General features: G+C 36.6%; 1 protein-coding gene, 1 long non-coding RNA gene and 1 pseudogene across 2 annotated transcripts in view; all 3 read right to left on the bottom strand.

The window, feature by feature from the left end:
- LOC118555230 (olfactory receptor 8B3-like) overlaps nt 1-25,208 on the bottom strand; it is a 238,155-nt gene that overhangs the window by 148,602 nt on the left and 64,345 nt on the right.
- Nucleotides 2,011-2,954, bottom strand: LOC118555227 (olfactory receptor 8B8-like; annotated as a pseudogene).
- LOC144379544 (uncharacterized) overlaps nt 10,933-25,208 on the bottom strand; it is a 35,746-nt gene continuing 21,470 nt past the window's right edge. Inside the window, exons 2-3 of the long non-coding RNA XR_013442705.1 lie at nt 13,252-13,417; nt 10,933-11,010 (exon numbers count right to left, since the gene is read on the bottom strand). This is a non-coding gene — a long non-coding RNA (uncharacterized LOC144379544). The remainder of the gene's footprint in view (nt 11,011-13,251; nt 13,418-25,208) is intronic.

Genomic DNA, 25,208 nt, shown 5'->3' with positions numbered 1-25,208 from the left:
TAACCCATGATAATGAAAGTCAGAATAGTGGATACCTCGAGGCGGGGGAAGGGGTTGGTGGGGGGGATGAGGGCAGATAGTATTTACTGGAAAGGAGCAAAAGGAAGCCTTCTAAATTGGATGTAAATGTTTTACATTGTTATCTAGGCTGTGGTTACATATACATATGCAAAAATTCAATGAGCTATATACTTAAGATTTGCACACTTTGCTATATGAAATTTAGGCTACAAAAAATTTTAAAGGAGGTTTTCTGTTTTTCTTTAATTACCTACATTGTACTGCATACCCAATATATATACCCAATACACCAGCCCACGCCTGAATTCTAGTCCCCCAAATTCAGGTATCTATTCAGTCCCATCTAAAGTACAATCTTCCCTCATGTGTTTCTTATTTTCATTGCAGCAACATTGACCATAATCAAAAGGCAAAATTAAACACTTATCCAAACTTTCCTTATTTCCCACTAGAAGAGAACTTTCCTAGAGAAAAGTTCAAAAGTCAAAATAGTTCCCCAGCACTTCACTTATCTTTCTTCCCAAAGAAATCTTACCACCAATGGTGACTTTACACCAAAAAAAAAAAAAAAAAATTGTTCTTTTGATTTTTTTTTTATATAATGCTTTATTTCCCATTACAAAATACTGTAGATTTATGAACTTATCCTGAGATCACCATACCTTCCCCATGTGCCCCATTATTAGAATATGATGGCTATCTGCAATGCCTGAAAATTCAGTAGCACTTGCCTCTACTAATAAGCAGAACCTTGGTGCTGCCCTGATAACCAAGTATGTCCCCACAACTACCTGGTGCTCTGTTACATCCTCCACACCAGTGTCATTTAGTAAAAATATAATGCAAGCCACATATGTAATTCTCAACCTTCTAGTAGAGACATGAAAAAAACTAAACAGATAAATTCATTTTAATAATAAATTTTATTTAACGTAATATATCCAAAATGTTATTTATGTGTGTAATCAACATAAAAAGCTGTCAATGAGATATCTTACATTATTTTTCATATTAATCCTTCAAAGATCCAGTGTGTATTTTACAATTACATTCCACACTTATAGTGTGTCTCAGTTTTAATACTCAGTGCCATACACAGCTAGGGACTGCCATATTGGATAGTGTAGCTCCCAATTATCTTGGACCACAGCCAACGTAACCCTTGCAATAAGACTCCAAATCCTTTCTCTGTTAGTCTTGAAATAACATATGACATCTCCACCACATGTCTTTATACCCCATAAAATTAAATTTCTCTCCCCTGGAAGTTCTAATTCACTAAACTATGTCTGTAGGGCTCCACCCACCAAGTCAGTGGACACCATACTTGCCTCTCTGAAATCTAACATACTTTCCACTTACACACTACAAAATTCATCAAACACTGATCTTGTCATCTTGCCAAGACCAACTCAACAAAATTTTTCACCTCCTACTCTCTTGCAAAATGCGATATATTAAAATTATCCTGTGAAAAGTGCATGAAATTACTGTGAATATATTCATAACTTAAATGTGCTAGGTCAACCAACATGTGAAATGAAATCTTCCAAGAAAGAAATGAGGCAAGAAAACATGGCATAGGGGAAAACAAACTGGATTAGGATTCAAGCAAGGATTTCAGTCCCAGCTCTGGCACCAGGTAGTTTTATGTTCTTGGGAAGCATACGAATGTTCTGACTCTGCAAAGTGTGATGTATTATATAAAGGCACTAGATCAAACGATTCCTAAGCCCCATTCAATGTTGAAAACTCTATAATTATAGCAATTATGTTTCATAAAATAAAAAAGAATTGGGAGATTTGGATAAGGAAGAACAATCCATTTGGGAAAGAAAGTTAAAATTTCCTCTGCCATATAGTATATAAAGAAAGCACTGGAGCTTGGATACCTCATTGGAAAAAGTAACAATAACAATAAATAATAGTAATAAAAACACTATAATAAAAAAATTCCTTGGATCTCTTATCTCAATTTCAAATATTTTTTCAAGAGACGGTAATTCTGCTCAAGGTTTTCCTCAGGGCAAATTTGACATCCTTATTCCTCAGACTATAGATTAATGGGTTGAACACTGGCACAACATTAGTGTAGAACAAGGAAGACACTTTCCCCTGGTCAAGGGGCAAAATAGAAGGTGGTTTAAGGTACGTAAAACTCCTGACCCAAAGAAGAGAGAAACAGCAATTATGTGAGAGCTGCAAGTACTAAAGGCTTTGGACCTGCCTTCAGTGGAACTAATACGGAAAATGCTGGAAATAAGGAAACCATAAGAGATAAAAATGGCAACAATGGGCACCCCAATGCCAATGGTCACAACAATAAAGACAATTAGTACATTTATATAAGAGCTGTTGCAGGAGCTCAAGGAGGGGAATGATACCACACATATAGTGATTGACAAGGTTGTCAGCACAAAATGTCAAAAATAATATATTTCCTGTATAGGCCACAGCCTCAAACACCCCCATCCCATAAACTCCCAACAAAAGGAGTAAACACACCTGAGGAGACATGGTGACTGTGTACAGCAGTGGTTTACAGATGGCGACATAGCGGTCATATGCCATCGCTGACAGGATGTAGGATTCAGAAAAGACAAAAAAAAAAAGAAAGAAAGAAAGAAAAAGAGCTGAGTCATACACCCTGCATAGGAAATGATGTTCTTCTTGGAGACAAAACTCATTAGCATTTTGGGGATGATGGCAGTAGAGAAACTAAAATCTATGAAGGACAAGTTGAAGAGGAAAAAGTACATGGGAATATGAAGGTGAGAATTCAGCCCAATCAGGGTTATCAGGCCCAGGTTCCCCACCACTGTGACCACATAGAAACCTAGAAACAGGAAGAAGAGGGGCATCTGGAGTTCTGGCTCATCTATTAAGCCTGTGAGGACAAAATCTGTCACAGAGGAGGCATTATCTGCAGCCATTGTCCTCTAGGAGGGTCTGTAAGGGAAAAAGAAACAAGTCACTAGACAGAGAGAAGCCTACACACCATGGAAGTGCAAGAGTAACGGAGAAGACAAGGATAGGAACATTTACTGAGTACTATGGGATAGGTGCTGTTCTAAATGCTGTGTGGCATTATGATTATCTCCATTTCACAGATGAGGATGCTGCACCTAAGTGACTTGCACAAGTCCCAATGCTGCTAAGTTACAGTAGAAGGTGAACTCGGGTGGTCTGGCTCCTGGGGTTTGAGGTTTTACCCCTTCTGCTACAGGACAGACCAGGTCAGGCAGGCACTCACCCTCCTGCTTGGAGTCACAATGCTGTTCTCCACTAGCTCTCATCCATCTCTTTCATGGACACTCAAACGGCCCTGGTGAACAGAAAGTGACAACTCAGAGCTCAGACCCTCTGCTTCTGCTTCTCTACTTTGAGGATCAAAACTCTAATTGTCTTGCTGAGCTGAAGAACTTGATCTGATTGTAGCTTTGGCCCAAGTCTCTTGTTCAAATTCTAGGCATGAGACAGCATCCTTTCCTAATGCCCATGATAACACGAGACTAAAGAGTTTTATTCTGGATTGGAGATCTCAGTGATGTAGTTACAGAGACTCCCTCAGGATCACTGCTCCAGAGACCCTCCCCTCTAAGGAAGAAGAAATGTTTGTGTAAGCCCTTGATAATGCTTGATGTGGTTTTTAATGACCTCTGGTTACATTTTTCACTGTGATTACATCTTTTTAAGCTATTAATTATACCAAAGCACCATGGGAAAAAATAGTAATTACTACCTTGTATTGAACCCTTACTGTTTATCAAATACTGTATTGATCCAGCACCCTCATATGAAGGATCCAAAGCAATGCACAAAAAATAGTACCTCGTTTATTCCTCACAACAGCCTTATCTATTAGACCTATAAATATCCACTTTAAAAGTGAGAAGCACACACAGCTTGTAGGTTCCAGAATCTTGAGTCAAACTATGATCTACCCAACTCCAAACTTCATAGGGGCCAGGGACCTTTCTGAGCTTCTTAAGCAAACACAAGGTGTTTAATGTATGTTACTAACAATGCCTAATTTTGTCTCCAGACACCACTCCTGCCTACTACAACTACTGCACACATTGTCAAAATCGTTCTCAGGAAGTGATTTCATTTATACAGAGACTAATAAAGTTTTGCATGGCAACTTACACTCAATGCCTTTTACCAGGGGCCCTTAATATTAAGGAAGACAGATTTCATACCCAAAAAAGAAATCTTGATTTGGGGTAATTTGAGCTTCAGTGTGCCAGTGGATTAAATAGGTTTTTGGTCCTGGATTCATGGCAAAAGTCCTCTTACAGAAGTTACTAAGTCCAAACACAAAAGCAGAAATCCATCTTCCTGCAGAAAAGTTCTACTAAAATCACTGCACGCACGCCTGTGTGTGTGTGTGCACACACATCCATGAGGACTTGCTCACCCTCAGCTAAGACTCAGCAATGACAGTGCCTCATCTTTTGATTTACACTTAGAATTAACATGTCCCAGAGTAACTCCAGTAATCCTAATCCTTGTTCTCAATCCCACTGCACAAATTCTATAAACAGAAAAAAACAACTCATTAAAATGAATGAAATTAAGCTCTCCTTGAGAACCAAGTACAGAGAAGTTGAGGGTTCCCTGAAAGCTCTAGGGGAATTTTGTTACTTCAGAGACAGTTGCCATGGCAACCTCATTTCCAAATGTATCTTAAACAGGGCTTCTCTAAAGTCCTGTTACCTGATGACTTGCTCCAGTACAGCAGAGAACAAAAAAGCTGTTTTGCCCTTTCCATTTGTACAGTACTGTTGCCTTTCCAAAACTAGAATCTCTGAAATGGCTTTCTTCTTATATTTGTTTCTAACTTAAACTGTACATTATAAATACAACATTACAGGACATATGAAGATTTACATACAGTAAAATGCCTTTGCATATATGTCTCATGCATGTGCATTGGCTCTCAGACTTCTAGTAGACCATCAAAGTTGCACAAGTATGGTCCCAAATCAATCCTACGTATCATAGGATTCCCAGCTTCAATAAGAAGCACAAACCTGGCCAGAGAGAAGAGATGGCACCTGACTGGCCTCCATGTGAAAAAGCTTTGATTAGCTCCTGAGAAAATAGATAGAATTCAACTCATCTTTCAGTAATCATATGTCTGTATATTGTTACTGTTAAATTGATTTTTTTCATTGTTCCAGGATGGTTTTTTTATTTTAATTTTTTATTTAAATTCAATTTAGTTAACATATAGTATATTATTAGTTTCAGGGGTAGAATTTAGTGATTCATCAGTTGCATATAATACCTACTGCTCATTACATCAAGTGCCCTCCTTAATGCCCATCACTCAGTTACCCCATTGTTAAATTGATTTTAATAAACTTATTTGGCAATGTAATATGTGAGTTCGGGGATACAAAAAACAAACAAAAAAAATAAGCAAACAAACAAAAAACACAAAAAGTAAAGTACATGGTTCGTTGCCAGAAAGAAGCTTATAGTCTAATAGAGGCATCACCTATACAGGCTGTTTTTCCTATCTCTGTCCCGTCATCCCTTCATAGCTCACATTTCCCAGGGTTCATCTCTCAAATTTCCACACTATCTCTACTTCCTTTAATTCTTTTTTCTTTTTTTAATTAAAATTCAATTAGCCAATATATATAGTACATCATCAGTTTTTGATGTAGTGTTGAATGATTCATTAGTTGCTTCCTTAAATTCTTGATGAGCTCCTTCATTTCGTGGCTTCCACAATCCCTCCATATAAATGGCTCTCAAATTTGTGTCTTTATTTCTCCATTCTCTATTAAGTTCCTTTCCTGTGTACCCAACAGGATTTTTTTTTTTCTGGATATTTCAAGAGACTGTCCTGTGGTCATCTCTGAACTCATCAAGTACATAAACACATGTTCCTATCTCCAAAAGTAGATGTTCTCTCAACCTCTCCATTATTTATCTGAGTATAACCAATGGTGAAGAGGTAGAGAGTAGAATTCATAAATTCTAAGCCTAGTTTTCCTAAGGCAGTCCCACCAGAAATTAATAGCTTTCTCTTTCACTCTGAAATATATCCCAGTTGAGTGAGAAGTATTCAGAGCATAAACTCCGGAATCTGGTGGACCTCAGCATAAATCCTAGTTCTGTGTCTTAGTAGCTGTGTGATCTTTCGAAATTTAACTTTTCTGTAAGTTTCCAATTTTTAATCTTAAAATGAGAAAAAGAACCACCCCTCAAAGTGTTATTTTAATGAGTAAATGATGTACCTTCTGGCACAAAGAAGATACAAAAAGCAGTTTATTAAAATGATTTATTTTTATGTATATTATTCTTAAAGATTTATTACATAAATAAAATTTATTATTTATTATACTAGTAGTAATAACTGTATCCTTGGCTGAAAGCAGTTTCAGAATGGGCTGGAACAGAAAGAAACCAAAGGCAGGGAAGTCAATTTAAAAGCTTTACATGAGCATGGGGCACCTGGCTGGCTCAGTTGGAAGAACATGTGACTGAATCTTGGGGTTGTGCATTCAATTTCCACATTGGTTGTAGAGACTACCTAAAAATAAATAAAACTTTAAAAAAAACACTTTACACAAGCAGTATAAACAAAAAAAGATAAACAGTGCCACATATTATGATATTATGATGAAATACCAAACAGGATTTCATATCTATATGGCTTGAGAGAGAACAACAGAAAAGCGGCACAAATCAAATTTGGTTGTTTCCAAGCCCAAACTGTGACAGAAATGGGAAAATAAGGAGGTGGAAGGATAAAGAGCTGGATTTTAGACAAGATCATCAAATGCTGGTGGGACTTACAGACAACAATGATCAGAAAGAAGTAGAAAATGGAAAATCAGGGGCACCTGGGTGGCTCAGTTCTTAAGCGTTTGCCTTCAGCTCAGGTCATGATCCCAAGATCCTGGGATCCAGCCCCACATCCGGCTCCCTGCTCTGCAGGAAGCCTGCTTCTCCCTCTCCCACTCCCCCTGCTTGTGTTCCCTCTCTCGCTGTTTCTCTCTCTGTCAAATAAATAAATAAAATCTTTAAAAAAAAAGAGAGAAAATGGAAAATCAGAGACTTAATAAAAGAGATTGAGATATAAATTGTGGGATCACCTGAATAGAGGAGATCACAGAAAAAATAGGAAAATGGCTTCAAGGAGTTGTGTTTAAAGACAGGATAGTTAGGGGTAACGTTTGAACCTTTCAAAAATGCCAAAAGATAAAGGAAGAAAGAAATTGGCCAACAAAAATGTCAAAAAAAGCAAGCATAGCAATTAAGAGCAAGAACTGGGGGACGCCTGGGTGGTTAGTCAGTTTAGCTTCCAGACTCTTGGTTTGTCTCAGGTCTTGATCTCAGGGTTGTGAGATCGAGCCCTGAGTTGGGCTCTGTGGTCAGCAGGGAATCTGCTTGAAGATTCTCTCCCTCTGCCCCTTCCCCCCACTCTCTCTCACACTCTCTTTCTCTCTCCCAAATAAATAAATAGATATTTAAAAAAAAAAGAGCAAGAACTGGGGAAAACAAACTTAGAATTAAACCCTAATATCTATAATATATATATAATATCTATAATATATAATATAATAATAATTATATATATAATTATATGTATAATTATATAAATATAATATATATAATATAATTGCAAGTATATTCACTATAGTATCTATATTCCTTATTTCCTGGGGGAACCTGAGTAACTTAACCTAATTAATACTTAGTGTCCCAATCTAAAACACAGGATTAAATAAATAAATAAATAAATAAAATAAAAAATAAAAAATTTAAAAACAGGATAATAATACCAAACTGGCAGATATTTGTAGGACTGAATTATACTCTCATGAATATTCATTTAGTAAATATTAGTTGAGTTCACAAAATGTCAGAGAGGTCAAGGTAGAGAAAAAAATTTATTTTATTTTATTTATTTATTTGACAAAGCGAGAGAGCACAAGCAGGGGGAGCAACAGAGGGAGAGGGAGAAGCAGGCTCCCCACTGAGCAGGGAGCCCAATGCAGGGGCTGGAGCCCGATGCAGGGGCTCAATCCCAGGACCCTGGGATCATGACCTGAGCTGAAGGCAGAGGCTTAACCAACTGAGCTAACCAGGCGCACAAGGTAGAGATTTTAAGAGTAAGGGATAAATAATGTTGATGTAGGAGAGAACATTAGGGTTCAAAGCCAATGGCCAAGAAAGAATTCTTGAGACATCTTTGGTACAAAAAGGTGATTTTGTTAAAGCACGGGGACGGGGCCCATGGGCAGAAAGAGCTGCAATGGGGTCATGTGTGGCCCATTATATACTTGGGAGGGGGTTAGAGATAGCATAAGTCTCTAAGGAATTTTGGAAGCAAGGTTTCCAGGACCTTGAGGGGGCTAGCTGTTGTCAGGAAAAGGTAAACAATGTCCACAATAGCCAAACTATGGAAAGAGCCAAGATGTCCATCGACAGATGAATGGATAAAGAAGATGTGGTATATATATACAATGGAATATCATGCAGCCATCAAAAGGAATGAAATCTTGCCATTTGCAACGACGTGGATGGAACTGGAGGGTATTATGCTGAGCGAAATAAGTTAATCAGAGAAAGACATGTATCATATGACCTCACTGATATGAGGCATTCTTAATCTCAGGAAACAAACTGAGGGTTGCTGGAGCGGTGGGGGGTGGGAGGGATGGGGTGGCTGGGTAATAGACATGGGGGAGGGTATGTGCTATGGTGAGCGCTGTGAATTGTGTAAGACTGTTGAATCACAGACCTGTACCTCTGAAATAAATAATACATTATATGTTAAAAAAAAAAAAAAAGATAGTAGGAAGGGAAAAATGAAGGGGGGGAAATCAGGGGGGGACGAACCCTGAGAGACTATGGACTCTGAGAAACAAACTGAGGGTTCTAGAGGGGAGAGGAGTGGGGGGATGGGTTAGCCTGGTGATGGGTGTTAAAGAGGGCACGTTCTGCATGGAGCACTGGGTGTTATACGCAAACAATGAATCATGGAACACTGCATCAAAAACTAATGATGTAATGTATGGCGATTAACATAACATAATTAAAAAAAAGGAAAAGGTCATTTATTACCGTCTAATAAAACCTTAGTCATGAGACCCTTCAGATGTAGATCGGTGGGCCATATGCTTTGGGGGATGATTGCCAAAACATATCTTGGGGGCTTTAGAGATAAAGGAAGTTTCCAAAGGAATTTTTATACGTTAAAGTAGACTTACAGAATCCTGGTGGGGGTAGGGGGGGTCAGGCTAGGATTGCCTTTTGCCCTTAGCAAAGTATTAACATTGAGGCAGCTGAGTCCCTAGAGGAAGGCCACTCTGCGTGTTTCAAGGACTTGTCAGTGGGCTGTAGGTAGTAAGGAAATTTAGTAATTTTTCTTCTGCCTTTGTTTCCCACATCAATGTTACTAAAGGGAAAAAAGAACTGAAAAACAATCTTGAACTAAGGCATTCTCTTGCAAGTCTATTCATTATTTTTCCATGTTACTCTTACAGTGCTTTGTCTAATACAGCCTTATACTATTCATTATTTCAAGATTATATTCCAGAAACCCCAACTAGATTAAAAGCTTCTTCAAGGAGAATCCTTAATCTTATAGCTTTTGGGTACATGAACACATTGAGTACCAGTCAGAGTGAAGAATACATTATAGATGCTCTTCAAAAACTAAATGAATGTAATGGGCTTGCATGTTGATATAGTGCCATGAAAATCCATATGGCAAACCCATAATTTCTGGGATAGTTTTTTACTGTCTGAAATAATTCGTCAGAGGTTCTGATAAGCAGACATTTTATCCCTACCCCAAAAAAGTAATATAAACCACACTTAATTAGGTTTACTAAAACTAAGTTTGAAACCTTTAATATGTTGATAATGCTGTCTACACAACAATGCCAGGAGATTTCTGCCTGTCAAGGTCAAGGTGTTTGCAGAGAAACTTCCACCTTTCTTAAAGATGCCGGCAAAGGAAAGTTTACTAAGTGGCAGAAGTTACAGCAAAGACTACATAGAGAGTTACCAAGCAACTTAAAATTCTCTAGAACCAAGATTTTTTTCCTCAGGGGCTTAAATTCAGGAAATGTTGTGCTAATTAGTAAAGTTGTATTAATTAATATACAAATACTGTAAAATCTATAATCTATCATTTACAAGAACTGTAAAGGATACAAAAGAAATCAGTGTGCTAGGAAGTACAATATAGGCAGAATTAGTCAGGACAAATCCAAAATAATCTTCAAGTGTTTCATGGAAAGGAGAAATGTAATTTGATGAGTAGAAACAGGGAGATTATTCTAAGCTAACAGAGACTTTTTAATTTACTAAAAATTATTAAATTAAATGTCTTACATGTGCAAAGAAATCAAGCAATGTAAAGAAAGTAAAATGAAAGTAAAATGCATAGACTCCTCTATAATCTTATTTGCAGCATTAAAGAAACTGCAATTTCTTAAAGACCTCTCTGGAAAGGAAAGCCATATACCTTCTCAGTGATATGTTCCAATATTTTACAAAGCGTTCTCTCACGAGCTTCATTTTGTTAGCTTAATTCAAGAGGCAATGTGGTGTCCTTTTGTCCAATGGCAAAAGGCAATCCTAGCCTGACCCCCCCTACCCCCACCAGGATTCTGTAAGTCTACTTTAACGTATAAAAATTCCTTTGGAAACTTCCTTTATCTCTAAAGCCCCCAAGATATGTTTTGGCAATCATCCCCCAAAGCATATGGCCCACCGATCTACATCTGAAGGGTCTCATGACTAAGGTTTTATTAGACAGTAATAAATGACCTTTTCCTTTTTTTTTAATTATGTTATGTTAATCGCCATACATTACATCATTAGTTTTTGATGCAGTGTTCCATGATTAGTTTTTGATGCAGTGTTCCAGTAGGCTTAGAAGTCTGAAGATCTGACTCGGGTCATACCCTCTTGGACAAGGCACTGAATTGTCTTTACCTGGAAATTTCTCCTCTATAAAAGGAAGAGATGAAACCAAATGCTGTTAAATTCAATGAATACTTTCCAGTACTATTCACCTAACACAATGACAGCTAACTTCTTGAAATATTCATTTTCCTTTCTGAAATGGAAAAACTCAATTTCTTCCTTCCTATGCAGGGAAAAACCCAGTTCCTCCCTACTGTGTGTTTTTCTCCTGTGAGTATCCTTTACTACTCACACAGAACACTTCTTTCTGACACTTCTGGTCACCAAATGTGTGGGGGTTTTCCCCACAACAACAAGCAAGTCTCCGTGACACCAGCTGGGTGTCCTACAGTTTAACTCAATTCTGGCACTACCTGGATAATGTCCAATCCCACAGGTTAGAGGCTCAGTCCCACGAGACTGCCTCAGACCCTCAACACACACACACACACACACACACACACACACACACTCTTCAGACGTCAGTCCCAAGCCCAGGTTATCACCCATGCTTCTGAGCAACTGGCTATAGATCAAAGGATCCAGACCCTCTCCTTGGGGTTTGCTTAATTTGCCAGAGTGGCTCACAGAACTCAGGGAAACAATGACTTATGCTTACGAGTTTATTAAAGGATACAGATGAGCATCCAGATGGAAGAGATGCAGGGCAAGGTGTGTGGGATGGGCCCCAGAGCTCCCATGCCCTATTCAGGCATGCCACTCTTTTACCACCTCATGTTCACCAACCCAGAAGCTCTCCAAACCCTGTATTTGGGGATTTTATGGAGGTTCCATCATGTCAACACGTTTGATCATTAGATCCATTTTCAGCCCTTTTCTCTTCTTGAGAGAATTAGGGGCAAGCCTGAAAATTCAAGCTTCTAATCATGGCTTAGTCTTTCTGATAACCAGCCCCCATCCAGGAGCTATTCAGGAGCCCACCAGACCCACCTCATTAGAACAAAGGACACTCCTATCACCAAGGAAATTACAAGGGTTTCAGGAGTTCTGTAAATAGGAACTGGGGACAGAGAACAATATATATCTGTTCTATTATATCACATTTTCCTTTCGAAACACATCACCTATCTAATTTTCCTTCAACTTCTGGCCACTTCTCCATTTCCTTCAAGAGCTAAATACTGATATTCCCCCAGGGTTCCATCCTCAGTTTTCTAATCTTGGCATTCTCTTTGTGCTCTCCAAAAGATCTTGTCCATTCCCATGCCTGAAATTACCCTCTGCTGATGACTTCCAAATTTGTATTTCTAGCCACATCTGAACACCCAACAGACACCTAAAATTCAACACATTAAAAAATTATATCACTACCTTTCCTCAAAAACTTTCTCTTCCTATATTCCCTGTCTTAATAAATGACACTTTGGGGCTTTGGGGCACCCAGGCAAAAAGACCCAATTAACTCATAAGGGAAAAAGAAATCATACTGTTGTTATATGTTTTCACAACATTAATGGAGTAATAGATTTCAGATACTCAAAAAAATAAAATGTGAACCAAGGATGGTTTTATATATAGCCAATCTGACTTCAAATATAAAAGCTATAGATACACTGCTATTAACTGATAAAAACTTAGGGGATCTTGTTACCATGAGCTTTTCCTAAGAAAAGTCTAGACAACAAGCTCTCGATAACCAAAATATTGAACAGGCATCAGTAGCATTTAATATTTATCTACTTATAGATCTAAGAATAGTGGTTGCCACGGGCTGCGGGCTGAGGGAAATAGGGAGATATTGGTCAAAGAGTTCATTTTAAGATGAATAAGTTCTGGGGATCTAATGTACAGCATGGTGACTATAGTTAATTGTACACTTGAAATCTGCTAAGAGAGTAGATCTTAACTGTTGTCACCACTAAAAAAAATGGTAACTGTGAGGTAATGGATATGTGAATCAGCTTGATTGTAGTGATCATTTAACAACATAAACATATATCAATTCATATTGTACACCTAAAAAGTATTGTACAACATAAATATATGTAATTATTTGTCAATCATACCTCAATAAAAATAAATAAAATATAAAATATAATAAAATAAGCAAGGCTAATTACTTTTTAAAAATGAAGCTCATTCTGTTTAAATTTAAAAAAAAAACAGTTAACTAAAATTAAACAGGTTTCTCTTTTAGTAAATTCAGTGAATTTGGTTTTGGAAAAATGTTCAATGCAGAAAGATGTAAAATAAAGTGTTTTTATGATAAAATTTTAAATATAGTTCATTGTACACAATGACAAAAAACTAATGATGAATACTGACCATGTTGGTGGTGACAGATGCCAAAAGTTATGATGTTGGTGAAGGTGATGATGATATTGATGGTAATGATCGATGCGGTCATGGTAACGATGATAATGCTGATGAAGCTAAAAATGTTCCAGGGCTGGCAGTAGGCAGCAAGCTTCCCAGGCTGCAGGGTAACTCCCTCAACAGAAGAAAAATTAACACACAAGGGAGATGTCATTCATAGTACAAAGTGTACACCCAAAGACTAATTGCCTTCAAAGAGGACCAGGTCTCGGGGCACCTGGGTGGCTCAGTCGTTAAGCGTCTGCCTTCGGCTCAGGTCATGATCCCAGGGTCCCGGGATCAAGCCCCGCATCGGGCTCCCTGCTCAGCAGGAAGCCTGCTTCTCCCTCTCCCACTCCCCCTGCTTGTGTTCCCTCTCTCTCTCTGTCAAATAAATAAATAAAATCTTTAAAAAAAAAAAAAAAAAAAAAAAAAGAGGACCAGGTCTCTGGAGCGGTTATATCCCAGGAGAGTTCTGCCTATACATAAATATACCCAACACTCCCCACCTCAGTGACCCAGTTTTATGAATGTGTTGGCCCCTTTCACTGGAAATGGATGTAAATCTGGTGCCTTTCTGTTTTCTGATATTTCTTAATTGCCGAAAACAAAATACCACCTAAGATTTCCAGGTAACAGTGTTGCCATTTTCCTCAAACCAGGTATCCAATTATAGTTTTAAAGTATTATGTAAGATGAGAATAAAATATCTTCCATGAATTTGCATTTCTAATGCAGACCTTTTATATATACTATTTCCAATCGTATATTCCCCCTCTTCAAAGTGCTTTTTCCCCACTTGAAAAGGAAATATAGTTGTCTGTGTAATTCTGAGTGCTGTCGTGCAGCAAGTCTGAGCTTCTGGTGACCTGATAGAATTATGGGTAGGATTTTTAGCATCAAGAAATTTGTGGATCATGGATAAGTTAGCTAGAAGATAAGAGGAATAAAACTTAGATTTCTGTTGCCCACAATTTTCTACATAATAGGAAAGGTGCTCCCATCAATAGGCAAGAACAAACACTGCTTCATAACAATATTCTGGGTTTTTTTTATTTTTTTATTGTTATGTTAATCCCCATACATTACATCATTAGTTTTAGATATAGTGTTCCATGATTCATTGTTTGTGCATAACACCCAGTGCTCCATGCAGAACGTGCCCTCCTCAATACCCATCACCAGGCTAACCCATCCTCCCACCCCCCTCCCCTCTAGAACCCTCAGTTTGTTTTTCAGAGTCCATCGTCTCTCATGGTTCTTCTCCCCCTCCGATTTCCCCCCCTTCATTCTTCCCCTCCTGCTACATTCTTCTTCTTCTTTTTTTCTTTCTTAACATATATTGCATTATTTGTTTCAGAGGTACAGATCTGAGATTCAACACTCTGGTAAACAATATTCTGTTTTATGCCCAACTTTGATTCCTGGTACTGATATATTTAAAGTGGATTTTCTGTTTCTTATCATTTTAGAAGACCCAGATTTGATGGGTGGGGATATGTAAGATAGCTTTTAAATCTGTTATCACTATCTAGATGAAATTTATCTCTTTTTTAAAAATTAAAACACAGTTCAAAATTCTTGCTGTTATTGATGACTAAGAAGTTAAACATCTCACTGCCAGTAATTTAAGGTATAAAGTTTATGATAATGCAGACTTCCCTATCTCCAATATCACAGCAAGCACAACAATATTATTGCTGTTGCTGATCAAGTGAGCCAAAGTCTTTTAATGTTATATAAGAAAGCAGGTTATAAAACAACATATACTCTACTTGCTAGATGGGATGCTGCCTGACTCATGAATCATTTAATAAAGCAAATTAGATCTTTAAAAAATGTATAGTATGCTCACTTTGAGTAAAAAAAAAAAATGCATGTATATTTATATCTATATATGTAAATGCATATATGCATAAAAAAAGATCTGGTAGAATATACATTACAATTTTAGATTCTTGGTAGTTAGAATATGATTATTTTATTTTTGCCTGTCTGTATATTTACTTTCCTACAATGCAAATATATTTTGTAATTTAAAAAAAGATTCTGGTAATATAGCAATAATATCCCTCCTTGGCCTTAATGTACTAGATTAAGTTTACTAAAATATAAAAAAAAAAAGTGATGTCCCACAAAAAGAGAGCATGGTATGTAGGAAGACAGCAGACTAATGGTCACAAATCCTGGATTCTAGGCCAGTTCTACTTTTTACTAGCTGTATCACCTCAGGTAAATTGTGTAACTTCTTGAGTATCAGTTTCCTAGAGCAGAGATTGGCCAACATTTCCAGAAAGGACCAGATAGTATTGATTTTAGGTTGTTGCACAGTCCATAGGATCTCTGTTACCACGACACTGCTCTGCCATTCTAACAGGAAAGCAGCAGCAACAATGCATAAAGGAATGGGGACATGGCTTTGTTCCAATGAAATTTTATGACAAATACAGGCAGTGGGCTGGATTTGGTTGAGTTTGCCAACCCCCATCCTGGAGAATAGATAATATCTCTTCTCTTTTCCTACATTCTCCTCACACTAAGGAATAGAGTAAACCTCAGTATTATGCAGCCACACTATATGCCTGTAGCCAGAGCTGTGCAGACTTATAAGGCAGCAATCCAGAGGAAAAAGCACAGATTTAGAGAGAGCAGAATTAGTTTTTAATTTCAAGTCACCACTAATAAGCTCTGTGACCTTTGAGGAAGTCTTAAAATCTCAGCACTTCAGTTCCCTATTATTAAAATGGGGACAGTAAGTCCTGTTCTAAATACATTCCCTCCCCTCCTAAGGATTTTAGGAGTAGCATATGAGACTAGTCTGAAAGAAATGTGTACACCATAAAGGATAACAAGAGTGTCAGTAACTATTTGAGGAGGAAATTAAATTAGCAAGGATATAAATTTTTTCAGCTTGGAAATAGATCTCAAAGGGGCACCCGGGTGGCTCAGTTGGTTGGGCGGCTGCCTTCGGCTCAGGTCATGATCCCAGAGTCCCGGGATCGAGTCCTGCATCGGGCTCCCAGCTCAGTGGGGAGTCTGCTTCTCCCTCTGACTCTCTCCCTTCTCATGCTCTCTCTCTCTCTCCCTCAAATAAATAAAATCTCCAAAAAAAATAGATCTCAGAAATAAGATATCCATAAGTATCATACCCTGTACATTTTGGGTCATGCCTCTTGGAGAGCATGTCTGTTGTTCATGTACTTCATCTCTATGAAGACAATAGGGTCATGGTTTGATATTATAATCTGATGTTTTAATGAATGATAAGAGATATTAATCACTTATTATAGGCAATACTATGTGCTAGGAACTGTGCACTGTGAGGTGCATATTATTATTAGTCCCAGGCTACAGACAAGAATGCTTAGAAGTAGAACAGTTACATAACTTGCTTAAGATCATGTGGTCAAAGTCAGAGCTGGAATTTAAGGTCTGACTTTTAAGTCTACACCTTTAACTACCACACTGTCAAATATAATATTTTAACACAATCATGCTTCTTTACATAAAAATATGATCTGTATTAATGCCATCAGTAAAAAAAATATAAGGGAACACAGAACTTTAATCAATTTTTATCTTTAAAAATAATGCATGCATATTGTTTAAAATTCAAATGCTACTGGGGCGCCTGGGTGGCTCAGATGGTTAAGCGTCTGCCTTCGGCTCAGGTCATGATCCCAGGGTCCTGGGATCGAGTCCTGCGTCGGGCTCCCTGCTAGGCGGGGAGCCTGCTTCTCCCTCTGCCTCTCTCTCTCTCTCTGACTCTCATGAATAAATAAATAAAACATTAAAAAAAAATAAAATTCAAATGCTACTAAACAGTTAATAATAAAAAAACTAACAGTTATTGCCCCAAGCATCCCTGAGCCCAGCTCTGCTGCCCAGAGGAAACAGCTTTCAAATCTTACATCTGTTTCCTCTGGCATCTACCTCTGTGTTCCTCCATTATATGCTTACAGTGCTCTTTGAGGATTTCACTATTTTTTAGATATTATTCATAGTCTATAATAGGACCTAACTCATAATAGTTACTGATAAATATTTGTTGAATGCATGACTTCTCTTTAGATGCTGATTATCTAACATTCCTTCACCCCAACCCTTTTCCATATTCTCCCAAAATTGTTATAATACAATTTTTATTCTCAGTACTTAATGTCAACAGTTTAGAACTCTGATAATGCAGACTGTATTATCATGCAGAATGAACCTTCACTGCAGAACCAAATATTGTACTTTTGATTGTTTCCTTATTTGTGCTACTTGTAATTTTTCCTGGAATTGTAACAATTGGCCAATACTAAGTATCTCTCCTTTATATTTTCAGATGTTCCATAATATGTCAAGTACTCCTTAATATTATTTTCCAAATATCCAAATATTTAGGACAAGCTACCAATTTCATTTCTCTCCTGAAGGCCTCTATCCTCTGTCCTTTCTGAACTCACTCTACAGACCTGAGGCATGACTGTCAGCCTAGAGTTTCCTTTGCTGCTCTCTTGTGTTGGGTTCCCTCTATCCTAGGTTCTAGTATTTTCACTGAGATGTCCAATAATAGTATCCTCATCTCATTTCTGCTCCTTTATATGCTGTGTGATTCTGTCTGTCTGTCTCTCTGTCTCATCTATCTATGGCTAGATATTTATCACTTCATTGATATTTTCAAAGACCAGCTTGAGTTTCATTGATTTCTTTCTACTGTTTATCTCTTTCCTATTTCACTGAATCCCATGCTTATCTATATTGTTTTCTTCATTCTGGTTTTTTTTTAATTTATTAAGGTGGAAGTATAGATTACTGATTTTAGAATTTCCTTCTGTTCTAAAGTAATCATTTAATGTCAGGTTTTCCTATTAGCATTGCTTTAGCAGCATTCCAAAAGTTTTGATTAATGTGCCTTTATATTCACTCAGTTCAAATGTAACAATGTGTGACTTCTTCTTTGGCCTGTGTGTTATTTAGAAGTAGGGTATTTAATTTTTGAAGATTTGAAGATTTTTCCAGGTATCTTTCCATAAATCACTCATATTTTGTATTTGTTATGGTAAGGATACATACTCTATATGATTTCAACTTTTTTAAGGTATGGTGATTCGTTTTATTGCCCAGAATAGGTTTTATTTTGAAATATGTTCCATGTGCACCTGAAAGATTAGGTATTCTGCTACAGCTTGATGGAGTGTTTTAAAAATGTCAATTTGTGGATATTTTCTATGTCCTTATTAATTTTTCTACTACTTTATCAATTAATGATAGAGGAATATTGCAATCTCCAACTAATGGTAGATTTGTCTATTTTTCCTTTCAGCTCCTACAGTTTTGGTTCATGTATTTTGAAACTATTAATACATGAATTTATTTAGGAGTATTATGTCACCTTGATGAATTGATTCCTTTATCATTCTGAAATGTCCCTCCTTCTTTTTAGTAATATTCCTGGCTTTGAAGTCTACTTTGCTTAATGCTGATATAGTCACTCCAGCTTCCTTTTGATTGATGTTTTAATAGTATGTTTTTTCCCATCATTATAGTTTTAGCTATCTATGTCTTTATATTTAAGGTGGATTTCTTGGGAAAACATTTAGTTGAGTAATACCTTTTATCCAGCCTGACAATCTCTGCACTTTAATTGGAATATTTAAGCCATTAGCATTTAATTCAATTACCAATATGGTTGAGTTTAAATCTTCCATCCTTGCTATAGGTTTTCTACTTCTGCCAATTGTCATTTATTCCATTTTTTTCTTTTTCTTGACTTCTTTTGGACTAATTGAGGGTTTTTTTGATGATTTGATTTTATTTCCACTATTAGCTTATTAGCTATAGCTCTTTTTTTATTATTACTTAGTTCATGTTCTAGGTTTTACAATATCCATCCTTTCTGGATTTTCCAGAGGGTGGCATGGAAAATTCCTACAGGCAGGTAATCTGGTATAATCCTTGGCTCATGTTGCTTGTTTCCCTGCTTTCTGGAGTCAGTTTGGTGCTGCCTGTTGTCAGATGTCTGGTGGAAAATATTGTTTCACATGCCTTGTCTGGTTTTCTAATTGTTTATGGTACAAAGACAATTCCAGTAAGAGTTCTTCCTTCATGGGTAGAAATCAAAGTCCTCTCACTAACTTTTAACTATTCAGAATGACCGTGTTGTGAAATCCCTCAGATTTAAAAGATAGATGATAGATAAATGATAGATAGATAGATGATAGATAGATGATAGATAGATAGACGATAGATAGATGATAGCTAGATGATAGATAGATAATAGATGACAGATGATAGATAGATGATAGATAGATAGATGATAGATAGCTAGATGATAGATAGATAGATGATAGATAGATAATAGATAGATAATAGATAGATGACAGATGATAGATAGATGACAGATAGATAGATGATAGATAGATAGATGATAGATAGAGAGATAGATAGGTAATAGATGATAGATAGATAGATAGATAGATAGATAGATAGATAGATAGATGATAGATAGATAGATAAATAGATAGATGATAGATCTATATACAGATAGATACCTTCTTAAAGCAAATGGAATTTTCTTCACTCATCCATAAGCTGAAATCATAAAAACTAAGGATTAGACTTGTTAAGGTCATTTCATCTGTTAAACAATCTTCTTTAGAACTTGGGAAATTTTAGCCAGTATGAGAAGTGATCTTCCAGGAGCTTACATTTACCACTTGATAATTACTCAACAGAACCTACCAAATTACTTCTGGCAAGCAACTTATCAGAAGAAAAATACTATCTCCTCTTATAAATTATGTTTTCCTCTGTTTTTTTTTTTCTCATTGGGTTGAAAGAAATGAAGAAAAATCATAACAAGAATATGCAACACCCCATGATGGGAGTTGCTTCTCCAGACCAATTTTAAACAGCTTTTTCAATTAAGGAATACCAAGATTCCTTTCAGGAAGTCTCTTGGGCATCTACATATAATTACCATCAGCTAAAAATTTTCTCTGCACTGATCATAAGTTGACTCTAAAAACAAACAATAAGTAGTAATTTGGAAATCAACAACATAGAAACAGAAAAATGGTGAAGCAGTAAGAGAGATTATTCCAGAGGATTCACAAAGTGGCCAACGGTGGACTGCCCACTGAGGACAGAGGATTTAGGGCTATGCAAAGAGGGGGAGAAGGGAAAGTGTCCAGTTCACATTCAGATTGTTTTGCTCTTGATCTGTAAGTTGCAATATTTTCTATTTCTACTTCCACCTACTCCTATTCCTGATCCAACCTGAACTTTTCCTGAGTCTTCTCAACCCAGTAGAGACTAATCAGTCTCAAATTGTTCCTCAGTAGCTTTATTTTACTCAGGATAAACTGTAGTCCATGCCAGCTTTCCAAGCTACAAAATTCTAGTTCCAATAAACACAAAACTTTAAAAAAAACAAATTTTTAGCTAACTTTGCTGCCTTCCCAGAAACATAAAGCTCAATACCAAAAAAAAAAAAAAAATGCTACAGATTAATAAATCAGAATTAGTATAGGTAGGAATCTGACATCTTATTTTTTAAAGCTCCTGGGGTGATTATTACATGTAACCAGAACTAAGAATAAGTACCCTAGGACCTCAAGTTCAATGACAAATTAGGACAAATCCAGCTGCCTAATGAAAATTTACACTTGTACAGCAACTGAATATTTGGAAAATATTTCCACATATATTATTCTATTATTTTCTAACTTTGGGATAATTTCATTTTTTTCTCAAATGTGGAGATTGAATTGTCATTCAGTAATTGGTAGAGCTTTAATTGTCAGCCCACATTACCTGGATTTGCGATAAGGTGACCACATATTTTCATTTTATGGGTTTGGACGAATGTATAATGACATGTATCTGTTATATGTATAACCATTATAGTATCACATAGAATAGTTTCTGTGCCCTAAAACCCTCTGTGTTCCACTCATCCATTCTTCCCTCCCCTAGAAGCCCTGATAAGCATTAATCTACTGTCTCCATAGTTTTGCCTTTTTAGATTGTCATATTGTCTTTCACTTAATATGCATTTAAGTCTTTTCAGCACTGAATAATATTCCATTGTCTGGATATACCACAGTTTATCCATTCACAAACTGAAGGACATCTTAGTTGTCTCTAAGTTTTGGCAATTATGAATACAGCTGCTATAAACATCCTTGTGCAGGTTTTTCAACTCCTTTGGGTAAATACAAAGGGGTACGATTGCTGGATTGTATGGTAAGAGTATGTTTAATTTTGTAAGAAACCACCACACTGTGGCCGTACCATTTTCCATTCCCACCAACAATGAATAAGAGTTCCTGTTGCTCTACATCTTTGCCAACTATGCTGTTGTCAGTGTTTTTGATTTTGGTCATTCTAATAGGTGTGTAGTGGTATCTCATTGTTGTTTTAATTTGCATATCCCTGATGACGTATGATATGGGACATCTTTGTATATGCTTATTTGCCTTCTGTGTATCTTCTTTGGTGAGGTGCCTGTTAAGGTCTTTGGCCTATTTGTAATCAGGTTATTCCTTTCCATTTTTTATTGAAATATATTTGACATATAACATTGAGTAAATTTAAAGTATATAACATGCTAATTTGATACATCTACTTTTATAACTGTAATATGACTGCCATTGTAGTGATAATTAGCATCACCATCATGTTACATAATTATCATTTCTGTTTAATTTTTGAAATAATTGAGTTCTAGTCTCTTAGCAAGTTTGATGGTACATACAATATGACTGTCAATATCCACTATTTTGTATGTAGGTCTCTAGGACTTTTTACTACACATTGCAAGTTTGTACTGTTAACATCTGTCCTATCATCCCACTCCCATCCCCTGGTAATCACATTTTTAATTTCTGTTTTTAAGAGTTTGGAATCTTTTTTAGGTTCCACCTATAAATGATATCATACAGTATTTGTCTTTCAGTCTGATTTATCTTACTAAGCATAGTGTCCTCAAGGTCCATCCAGAATTCGTATATTTTGGATAACAGTCCTTTATCAGATACGTCTTTTGCAAATATTTTCTTATAGACTGTGGCTTGTCTTTTTATTTTCTTGACAGTGTCTTTCGACAGAGTAGAAAATTTTAATTTATTTAAATTAAATTTATTTAAATTTAATTTTAGTGAAGCCCAACTTTATCAATTCTTTCTTCCATAAATTGTTCTTTTGGTATTATACCTAAAAAGTCCTTGCCACACCTAAGATCATCTATATCTTTTCCTATGTTATCTTCTAGGAGTTTTATAGTTTTGCATTTCACATTTAGGTTTATGATCCATTTTGAGTTATTTTTGTGTGAAATGTAAGCTCTAATTCATTTTTTTACATGTTGATGTCCAGCATCATTTTTTGATAAAACTATCTTTGCTCAGGGTTTTTTTGCCACTTTGTCAAAGACCAGTTGACTATATTTATGTGGGTTTATTTCTGGGATTTCTATTCTGTTCTATTGATTTGTCTATTTTTCTGCCAGTATCATACTGTCTTAATTACTATAGCTTTATGGTAAGTCATGATATGAGGTACTGTCTGTTCTCCAACTTTCAAGTCAGTACTACTTCTACTCTGGGTCTTTTGCCTCTCCATATAAATTTTAGAATTAGTTTGTTGATATGCACAACATAACCTGCTGGGATTTTGATTGGAATTGTATTGACTCTGTAGATCAAGTCCAGAGCTAAAATCTTGACAATATTGAGTCTTCTTGTTCATAAACATGAAATATCTCTTCATTTATTTAGTTCTTCTTTGATTTTTTTCATCAGAGGTTCGTATTTTCCTCATACAGATCTTGTACATAGTCTTGTTAGATTTATCCTTACATATTTCATTTTTAGAGGTGCTAATGTAAATGGCATTATGTTTTTAATTTCAAATTCTACTTGGTTTTTGCTGGGGAAAGCAATTGACTTTTGTATGCTAACCTTGTACCCTTCCACTTTACTATAATAAAGATAGTTTTATTTCTTCCTTCTCAATCTGTATAACTTTTTTTTCTTGTTTTACTGCATTTGCTAGGACTACCAGTACTACACTGAATAGCAGTCATGAAAGGGACATCCTTCTTTGCTCCTGATTTTAGTGGGAAAGATTTGAGTTTCTTACCATTAAGTACAATGTTAGCTGTAGGTTTTGTGTAGGTGTTCTTTGTCAAATAGAGGAAGTTCCTATTCTAGAGGAATAGAGAATAGGTTTATTCTCAGTTTACTGAGAGGTGTTTTTTTTAACTTTTATTTATTTATTTAAATTCAATTAGCCAGTATATAATACATCATTAGTTTTTGATGTAGTGTTCAATGATTCATTAGTTGCGTATAACACCCAGTGCTCATCACATCACATGCCCTCCTTAATGCCCATCACCCAGTTACCTCCTCCCCCCACCCACCTCCCCCCTTCCACAACCCTCAGTTTGTTTCCCAGAGTCAAGAGTCTCTCATAGTTTGTCTCCCTCTCTGATTTCTTCCCATTCAGTTTTCCCTCCCTTCCCCTGTGATCCTCTGTGCTATTTCAACCTCAGCAACTTCTTACTGAGAGTTTTCATCAGGAATGGGTGTTTGATTTTGTCAAATGCTTTCTCTGCACCTATTGATATGATTATGTGATTTTTATTCTGTAGTCTGTTTATTTGATGAAGTATATTAACTGACTTTTGAATGTTGAATTATCCTTGCATAACTGGGATAAATCCCATCTAGTCATGGTGTATAATCCTTTTCATATATTGCTGGATTCTATTTGCTAATATTTTGTTGAGGATTTTTGCATTTTCTTCATGAGAGATATCAGTCTGTAGTTGTTGTTGTTTTTCCCTTATACTATCTTTGTCTGCTTTTAGTATTAGAGTAATGCTGGCCTCATAGAACGCTTTTATCTTCTGAAAGAAATTGTAGAGAATTGGTATAATTTTTCCTTAAATATTTGGTAGAATTCATAAGATGGCCAGAATGGGCTGAAGTTGAGTATTTCCTTTTCTCCATATGGACACTGGAGCCAGCTAGAGCTTTCCCCTGTGAGGTCTACCAGGAAAAGCCTTAAAAAAGAGAAAAGAAAAAAAAGGAAAGGAAAAGAAAGAGAAAGATGAAAGAAAGAAAGAAAGAAAAGAAGAAAGAAAGAAAGAAAGAAAAGAAATAAGAAATAGAAAGAAAGAAAGAAGAAAGAAAGAGAAAGAAAGAAAGAAAGAAAGAAAGAAAGAAAGAAAGAAAGAAAGAAAGAAAGAAAGAAAGAAGGAAAGAAAGAAGGAAAGAAAAGAGGGAGGGAGGGAAAGAAAAGAAGAGAAGTGAAAAGGAAAGAAGAGCCTTCATAATTGCCTATGGTCAGGTCTGAAAGATCACACATAAATTTTGGCCTGGAGCAACACTCCTCAGCTTCCAGGGCCTGGGTCCATCCTTCCAAAAGCAGACCACACTGTTGGTATGTTCACTCCCAAGTGTGGTCAGGTAGAAGCTATATGCAAGGGACGTAGATGGCAGTTGGGCATGTGGACTGCAGGTATTTATAGCTGCACATGTGTAGGCCCCTCACATTGTAAGAGAAGTAAGAGTGAGAAGTAGAGGGAGTAAGCTGTGGTCCAGAGGCAGGCACCTGGGAACCAGGGTGGCTTTCCCTGTACTGCCACCTTTTGGCATGGAACTTCATAGATTCTCAGGATTCTAAATTTGAATCTGGCCTTCCAGGGTTGTGAAAGTAGTTTGTCAAGGTAAGAGGTAGGAACATATTTAATTTAACACTTTATTAGGTTTATTTTTTTAAGATTTTATTTATTTATTTGAGAGACAAAGAGAGAATGAGCAGTGGGGAGGGGCAAAAGAGAGAGAGAGAAGCAGACTCCCTACTGAGCAGGAAGCCCAATGCAGGGCTCAATCCCAGGATGCAGAGATCATGACCTGAGCCAAAGGCAG

The sequence above is a fragment of the Halichoerus grypus genome, chromosome 11 (assembly GCF_964656455.1).
Source record: "Halichoerus grypus chromosome 11, mHalGry1.hap1.1, whole genome shotgun sequence".
Taxonomy (NCBI): Eukaryota; Metazoa; Chordata; class Mammalia; order Carnivora; family Phocidae; genus Halichoerus; species Halichoerus grypus.
The sequence above is the reverse complement of the archived record's forward strand: the minus strand, read 5'-3'. Positions and strand labels throughout refer to the sequence as shown.